The sequence below is a fragment of the Equus przewalskii genome, chromosome 2, assembly GCF_037783145.1.
Source record: "Equus przewalskii isolate Varuska chromosome 2, EquPr2, whole genome shotgun sequence".
Lineage (NCBI taxonomy): Eukaryota > Metazoa > Chordata > Mammalia > Perissodactyla > Equidae > Equus > Equus przewalskii.
Genome location: NC_091832.1, coordinates 117,375,351 through 117,383,382, shown reverse-complemented (window position 1 = coordinate 117,383,382; position 8,032 = coordinate 117,375,351). Strand labels below are relative to the sequence as shown.

Here is an 8,032-nt window from a genome sequence, read left to right as displayed (position 1 = left end):
CCTACTTCCCTTGATAACCTGTGATGTCAAAACCCTTCTTGAGCTGACCGGAAGTTCTTTATAGTCTTTATTCATCCGCCTTAGTGTGAGTGTACCCGTATGCGTCATTCACATGTCTTCATGTTTGAATATCTGCTGTTTCCCAGCCCAGGAGGGTGGGCGGTGGTCGTGGTGAGCTGTGTGAGCTAGCATCTGCTCCGCGTACCCACAGACTGTCCAAAATCCAAAGCGCGGAATTGTAAAATGCATCTGTCCCCCAAAATCCTGCCGCGTGGATTTGGAAAACAATCTTTTCATGCTTATGCGAGTATCTTTAATATACATTCCAAGAAGTGATTCAAAGGAGGTATCGTGCAGCTTTTGAAATTAGGGAGAAAAGTAGTATATACGTTTTTTAGAAAGAAGAAATGGAATTAGAATTTTGGAGCACCTGGGATTGTTATTCAGTAATATGTTAATGAATTTTTTGCAAACTGGTTTAAATTAATGTTTCCAATCATTCAATTTTTAAAAGTAATTTTTGTATATAGTGTACATACTCTTTTGAAAGCCATAATTTATTTAACTAAGCATTTTGGTAATTTTAGGTTATCTCCAAAGTTTTGTTGTCACAGAGAGCAGAGGACAGAAACTGTTAGCTGATAATGAGTACAATAAAGCAAAAATCACCAAATGTCAGGCAAAAGGTTTCTAAAATGTTTAAGTACACAAGCTGACTCAAACATCCATGGTGCACAGCAAGTACCAATATTTGCGAAAGAGGGCTTGGGGATTTGCGTTTTTGACTGAATTGTCTCCTCCCTCAAATCTGGTTCTGTCTGGTTCTCTGCTGTTTGGCGGCTGATTGTGTTCAGGGAAACAACAGCAAAGAAGCGACTGGTTTTGTTTTGTGAAATATTGAGTGACATCTATTATATGGAAACAATTCATTTTTAAAGTGGTCCTCACCCCTCTCTTGCTCATAAACCCTGCAAAAGATGTCACACTCTACCGCAGTGAAGTCTCTTTTTGGAAGGGGACACTAGGTAAAGGCTGCCTTAACTGTGTGTGCACCTCATGGTAGGGCTGTAACATCCAAGTCGTTACTAGTTTACTGGGCTTTCTAAAGCAGCAGCAATAATGCAGACTTCCCCAAAACACAGCACTCTAAACATATATTTTTTATTGCAGTTAACTGAGGCTGAGTGAAAACCCAAAATAGAGATTTTGGTTAATAAATGCTTCTATAAACGCAACAACAACAACCATCCATGGTTTCTGACACTTTCAGCTATAAAATAACACATTTACAATGAGACTATTTTTAAATGCGGGCTATACACAAATGTAGGAAGGAAAAAATCTCCTACTCCTACCACTTGGACAACCAGTGTTAATATTTTCGTGTACTAGTGCTCTGACTTTTCTGTACATGCATTGTTTACATACTTGAAATTGTGCAAAACACAATACCTTTTTAAAACAAAAGCACATTCTCCCTGTTAACTCTGTCAGTGCTTTTATAGTTAAAATAGCCATTAGTATTTTCCTGATTATAAGAATGATTATTGTGGAAAATTAGGAAAGTAATCCAGAATAAAGAAAAAAATCACCCATAAATTCATCAGGCAGTGTTATATATGTATATTTTCTTCATATATGTAATATACATCTTTACATCGCAGAACTCATACTGCGATGTCCTCACCATTCCAAACTTAAACATAATTTTTATAAACTATTTGAAAATACCTTTGCATGCAGATACGTGGATGAATGCTTTTACTGGGGAAAATAGGAAAGTACAAAAGAGAATTAAAATCACTGGTTCATCTTCCCACCAGCAGTAACATCTGATATTCTTCTGGTGTATTTATTAACTCAGTCTTTTTAAAATGCATACATTTACGTTTTTATGAAAATAAGAATATCGTACTGTTTTTTAAACAATAAATTTAATGTATTTCATAGATACTTCAGCCTCTTACTGGAGACATTTGGATTATTTTCATGTTTCACCGAGTATATTTTTGGTAATGTTTTTTCTGTATTTTAGACTTGTTCCAAAGTAAATTCTAAGTAATAGAGTTACTTTATCAAGAGGTGTAAGCATTTTAAAATCTTATCGTTTAAAAAAAGAGAGAAGGATTTTCAAAAGAACTGTACCGACTTAACGACCCTCCCAGCAGCTCATGGCGGTTTTTACGCTCCTTGCCGACTGTAGCTTCAATGATGTTTCAGCGCGCTTTGTTTCAGGGTAGCTTTCCCTGTACTCAGGCAGAAGCCTGAGTGTGAATTTGTCAGTGAGACACTCTGCAGGAGGCTTCTGTCATTAATAATTGGGAGACATTCAGTCACAGGACCTCTTTTGCCTGGATTTGTCAGCGGAGGTGCAGGGGAAGCCAGTGCCGCGTGGAGAGTGGGGAGGGGAGCTCTGGCCCGAGCCCGTGTTCCATCCTCTCCCAGCTTCCTGTCTGCCGTGGGTGTCGCAGCTGCGGTCACTCTCTGTGCCTCTTGCTCCTTCCATGTTCTCCTGATGGCATTTGAGGGTGGACTTCAGGTTGGGTCCTGAGAGCGCCTGCCCTACTGCGAAGAACGAGCATGAAAAGCTGGCTTGATGTGCAAAGGAAAAGCAGAGCTGAGGCCCCACGTGAAAAGCATTGATTAAATAATCATAATATATTAATATATGATTTACGTACCATTTATATTTATGTTATGATTATATGGTTATTTGTTTATTGACATAGTTTCTGCTACATAGAATAGCTGCCCCTTTTTACGTGCCACATTAACTAACCGTGGTTGTGTTTACCATTGGAAGTGTTTCGGCATAGGCGGCCGGGTTCTCAGTGCTGTGGTGTTGTGAACAGCACCTGCCCCTCAGCCTTACCAGTTTGGTTTTCCATCCAAACACTCAGGGCTCTCCTGCCTGTCCTGATGACAGAGACTGATGCTCACCTTCACTGCCTCTCTGCTCCCCAGGCTTTTACAGAACGTGCCTTCGTTTGGGACCTCAGAGCCTTTGAGGTGCAGCTCTGATGTCTGTCTCTACTTTCCCATATTTTCTTTCTCTTTTAAGGCTTCATGCAAAACTCTTACTCTTGTTCTGCTATCCCTTTTCTTTTCCAAACTCTTTTTCCATTCTCTAATTGTCTCCTGGAGGCACAGCTTGGAAATATTGGGACCAAATTTCTCATGTTATGTTCCTCCCAAAAGAAATGCAAAGAGCCATGCATCCTGTTCTCCTTTTTTGCTTAAGGGAAATGGGCAGTTGGCTAAGGATCACTACATAATCGACCGTGTGCAAACAGTCACTGCAGGATCCTTGTTATACCAACAGCCGCCCACACTCTGGTGGAGTGTTCAAGTTCCAGACAGGGACATTTAGTAGAGTAGGCAACAAAAGGCATGTTTGTTTATTAGAAACTTTGCTTTGCAACTTTGTGAACCAGCACAGTTGGTCATAATTAGAAAAAGTCTTGAGTGAGCTGTTCTCCCTGTTTTGAGAGACAGATGCTTCAAAGCGTTTTGATGTATCTGGACCACTTGCTCTTGCTAAAGACGTCAGATTTACTTCTGAGGGACCTCATTGTCCCCTCACAACCATATGTCTGTTAGCAGTCACTCTGAATACCCAGATACTTGGCCACTAGTATTTTCTAAAACAACATTTAAATAGTATGCTGTATAAACCACATTTCTTTATTTCCTTCAAATGAGCCTTTTTTCATATATAAACTTTCTGGTGAAAATGATAGAAATGGACACTTTGTGGCAGTTTCTTTTCCTTAATTTATTAGGGTAGGCGAAAATTCAATAGATAAATATGGCATATGTATATTTCAGATACCAATATAACAGTCACTTGAGTTCCTTAAGCTTGTTACAGTGGCATTCGGTTAGACCCAGGATGTTAATCATTAGGTCCTTCTTTTGCCACCTCTTCACCACGTGAGCTATTCCTTGTGTTGGATTTGCTGGGGAAGCTGGCTTCCTCTTCATAGACCCAAGTTTAGGAAACATAAATCACCATTAGTAGGTTATTTGCAGAAACCAAAGCCTAGATTGGAAGAATTGATCAAATAAGTGCTTTTGAGAGACAAATAATTTGTTTAAATACAACATAGCAGTTTAAATTCTGGGGAAATCTAGAGCCAAATACCCTGACCTTAATGGATTTGGAGAAAGTATTGCTTTTCATAGTCTCCAACCCTTGGAAAGCAATGGCTTCTTCAGCCAGTCATGCAAAAGCAGTTCCAGAACACACACAGCCCCGTGTTTTTGATGGAAGCTGAAAACAGCATATACCATGTATGAGTGGAATACATTCTTTATTACTTCATCTGTAGAACATTTTTGTGGTGGGCATAAGAGAATGAGAAACGTAGGCTGCACAGTGCTTTCCAGGTCTTCCACGGTCTCTTTCTTTTCCTATTTTTTCATTTCTTTATGATGAAAACCGTGATCTGCCTTGAGGAAGCCAGGTGGGCCGAGGCACAGGATTTAAGGCACAAAGAGTCGTCTTGGCTGCATGCTCCTGCTCGCATTTGCCCTCTGCCATGTCCTTTGTAACATCACACCTAAGGTGCAACAAGCAGGTGGGACTAACCTGCTGAAGGTGCAAATTCTAGAACTTTCCTTCTCCCTAATTCTTCAGTGTTTAATTCTTGCTACCAGGAAGTACTACCCTAAATCTCTCAGGCTGTCTTCAGTTATTTCTTGAACTTGTTTTTTTGACACAGAGCACTAAGCAGAAATATAATAACCAGCAACCATTTCTTTTAAATACGTATCAAAATGTCTAATTCTGGACTTTACACCTCTACAAGGAAATTGTATTAGAGTGTATCTAGGTGTCATTTCTGCAGGAGCACTGGAGACTGAGTAAGCTTCCTGTTCTGAGGCATCTGCCTCCTGCTGGAACCACGTGTACCAACTGCAGGGGCCTGGTTAAATGTTTCTTCTAGTCTTGCCTTTGCCTCCACACTATAACAGGATTTTTTAACTCCTTTCTATAGATTCTTGCTTAAAGGTAAATCTCAAAAGAAAATGCTAATATTCTCCTCTTATGCACTGGTAAACAGCAAGCAACATTTCAAGCTGTCGCTTTTAAATACCTGTTTAAGTAGCCTGTTTATATTATTCTGTGCAAACTTTTTTGAAATCGTATAAAATATACACACAGTTTGGTCACCATGTGGTAGAGAGAGAAATCAATAGGTGTCATTTCTAAATAATCTGAAGGGCATGGTAGAAATGAGCTTTATTAATAAAAGTAGAGAATTATGAAATTATTTTTAAGGAACTATTTTTTTCTTCTCATTACTTATCAAGGTTTTCCTGTAATAAGATACTATGCTTCCAAATCTAGAAACATTTTTGTTGTTGTTGGCAAGGAAATATACTGTTGACTTTGATTGTAATCTATTTACTTAGAATGAGATCTCCAATATCATTTAGAAAATGTCCTGTGGTGTGGGGAGTATAAAGTTAGGCTGTCAGACCCAGCTCCTGCTTCTCTCTCAGACCAGCCGCTGTTCTTGGGAGAAAATATAAGCTCCACTATCAGACTTAAATGTCTTGTAAAACTATTGAGTGGTTTATTTTATGGTTTTCAGAAACCTCTCACTTCAGTAGGTAATCTGTGCAAACTCCTATTACAGAGTAATAAGTCCAAAACCTACGGGAGTCGGTTTCTAGGTGTATAAATCTTTGGGGTATATAAGGGAGGCTAGGAAGGTAGAAGCAGATAATTATCACTGTGGTGCAGGTAGGCTGTTAGCTTTAACCTTTCTGATAAAGCCCCCAGGGCGTTCATGCTAAGCAAGCACTGGCTGCTTTTGTTTGACCATTAAATCTGGAACAGGTAGTGCCTGTTAGTGCAGAACGATTCTTGTGACCAGACGTCCATTCTGCACGGTTTCTCGTGAATTAACAGAATTACACTCATATTATTAAAAGCACAAATATCTGTTTAAATTATAGGGGACTTCCGTTGCTCACCTGCTAAAGTGAATAAGTATTTTAACACAAAGACAAGCCTTCAACCCATCTTATTCTTTGAGGCCATGGGAATATCATCCTTCACTGGCAGAAAGATCAGAGAGGTGGGGGAGGGTGGGAAATAGAAAATTCCAGCCTGGTTCTTTCTACTAAACACTGAATACACCTAGATAAAGGAGGAAGAAACCTCCTGGGGAGTCCCCCCACTCCCACCCTCCAGAAATTCTCTGAGCTCTCGCAGATGTATCAGGAATGGAGTGGGGAAGGGAGTTTGGGGCAAGCGAGAGGCAGAATTTGGGAAAATGGGGATGTGTGTCTGTCTAGTCTGTCTGTCTACCCATTCACTCATTTGTTCAGTCACCCGCCTTACCAAGTGTTCCACGTCGTCCACGGATCCTTCAGTTGTCTTTCCCTGTGACGCCTCCTCTCTCTGAGATTCCTCTCCTCCTGCAGGCTAGCTTCTGTCCTTCAACCCCAGGGCTGCAGTTTTGTCTTTCCAAACTCGACTGGAATCAGATCTGATCATCGGAATTCTCCCGCCTCCAATAAAAAGATTAACAGCTAGGACGTAGAAGCCGAGTTTTAAAACATCCTATGAAACATTTTGCAAGTCACGTTCTAGTGAAAGTACTTTATTGTTTCTAGTTAAGTCAGAAATAGTTGATGCAGGCTGAGTACTATTCTACTCTCTCGACATGCCGTACTTTGGACCTCGGATTATCGCTTCTTAGGAAATACTCCCAGTCCCACAATCTATCTTCAAATATGCACAGCTAATATTTGCGCTGTGTAAATAAGTATTCATTGCAACAAGTGTAAATTGTCTACCTTGCCAAAGTGATCATTTTTTTTAGTGAGAAAGAAAACAGATCATCTTTTTTTCCTTTTAATCCAACTCCTAGATTTTGATGAATTGTTAGAAAATCCATCTGTTTTTTGTCACTTCCTATTATTTAGTTACAAGTTTATTTTTAGAGCACAGTTTACACAAGTTTTATTAAACAGTTTGCTTTTTATTGGCTGGTTCTTGATCTTGTCTGTAGAAAACTTAGAAGTGTGTATTTCAGAATCACAGCTAAAGAACGCTCAGCTGATAAGCACAACACTGGACAGAGATAAGTGAGCGTGGAGGATGAGAACAGAGCATGGAATATTCCTTGGTTTTCTAATTATTTAGAAACTGTATCTCAGTGGGCTATAGCTTTTTTTAAATAAAACAGCTTAATTGAGTTATAACTTACATCCTATAAAATTCATTTGTTTTAAGGGTACAATTAAATCATTTTTAGTAAATTTACAGCATTGTGCAAACACATCACTATCTAATTTAGAACATTTCTGTCATCCCAGAAAGAAGCTTCTGGCCTATTTGCAGTCACTCTCCATTCCCACCAGCAGCCACAGGCAACCACTGTTGATAGGCTGTGTCTTTCTGTAACAACTGGATGCAGAGCTGAAGTTGTCCGATCTTCCTTAACACAGGATAATAAATAAGTACCAGGAATCAAAATGTCTCTCTTCTCCACCCAAGCATCTGTCTCCCAAGGTTCAGAAGTGCATGACTGGTAGCTGCTTTTTCAATTCTATCTTTTACATTAAAAAAATTTTTTTTCTCAATCCATTTTCAGAATAGTGTCACTAAGCTCTCTTACAAGCCTGCCCCTTTCCCTAATTTCGATCTCTCATAGCTATGCAGATGTGAGAGCTAGAATGATCTAAAACAGACTCTTTTTCACGTTACTTTTGTTGGGAAAGTATTTTACAAATATCCGTGATAAGTTTTTAGTAAGCAGTGGGATCTCCTTTTCAGTTTTCAAGAACTTCTTAGTAAAAATATTTAACAAATTTTGTGGGTGCTTCTGGAATAGAAGGCTGCGACTCTCAAGGCGCCTTGCATCTGTAAGTGTGTGAATGCACAGCTGTTTTAGGTGGGAAAATTTGTACAAGCAAGTTAAGCTCTAACACTGTTAATAAGGAAAAGTTGAGATGTGCTGGTCTCTGAAGAAATTTTATAGGTATGAAATTTAGTTAAACTAGATCCTGTTAA

General features: G+C 39.3%; 1 long non-coding RNA gene across 1 annotated transcript in view; it reads right to left on the bottom strand.

The window, feature by feature from the left end:
• Window positions 1–3,750: 3,750 nt before the first annotated feature.
• Window positions 3,751–8,032, bottom strand: part of LOC139082088 (uncharacterized) — a 49,880-nt gene continuing 45,598 nt past the window's right edge. The window contains exons 5-6 of the long non-coding RNA XR_011537811.1: window positions 6,356–6,525; window positions 3,751–4,042 (exon numbers count right to left, since the gene is read on the bottom strand). This is a non-coding gene — a long non-coding RNA (uncharacterized lncRNA). The remainder of the gene's footprint in view (window positions 4,043–6,355; window positions 6,526–8,032) is intronic.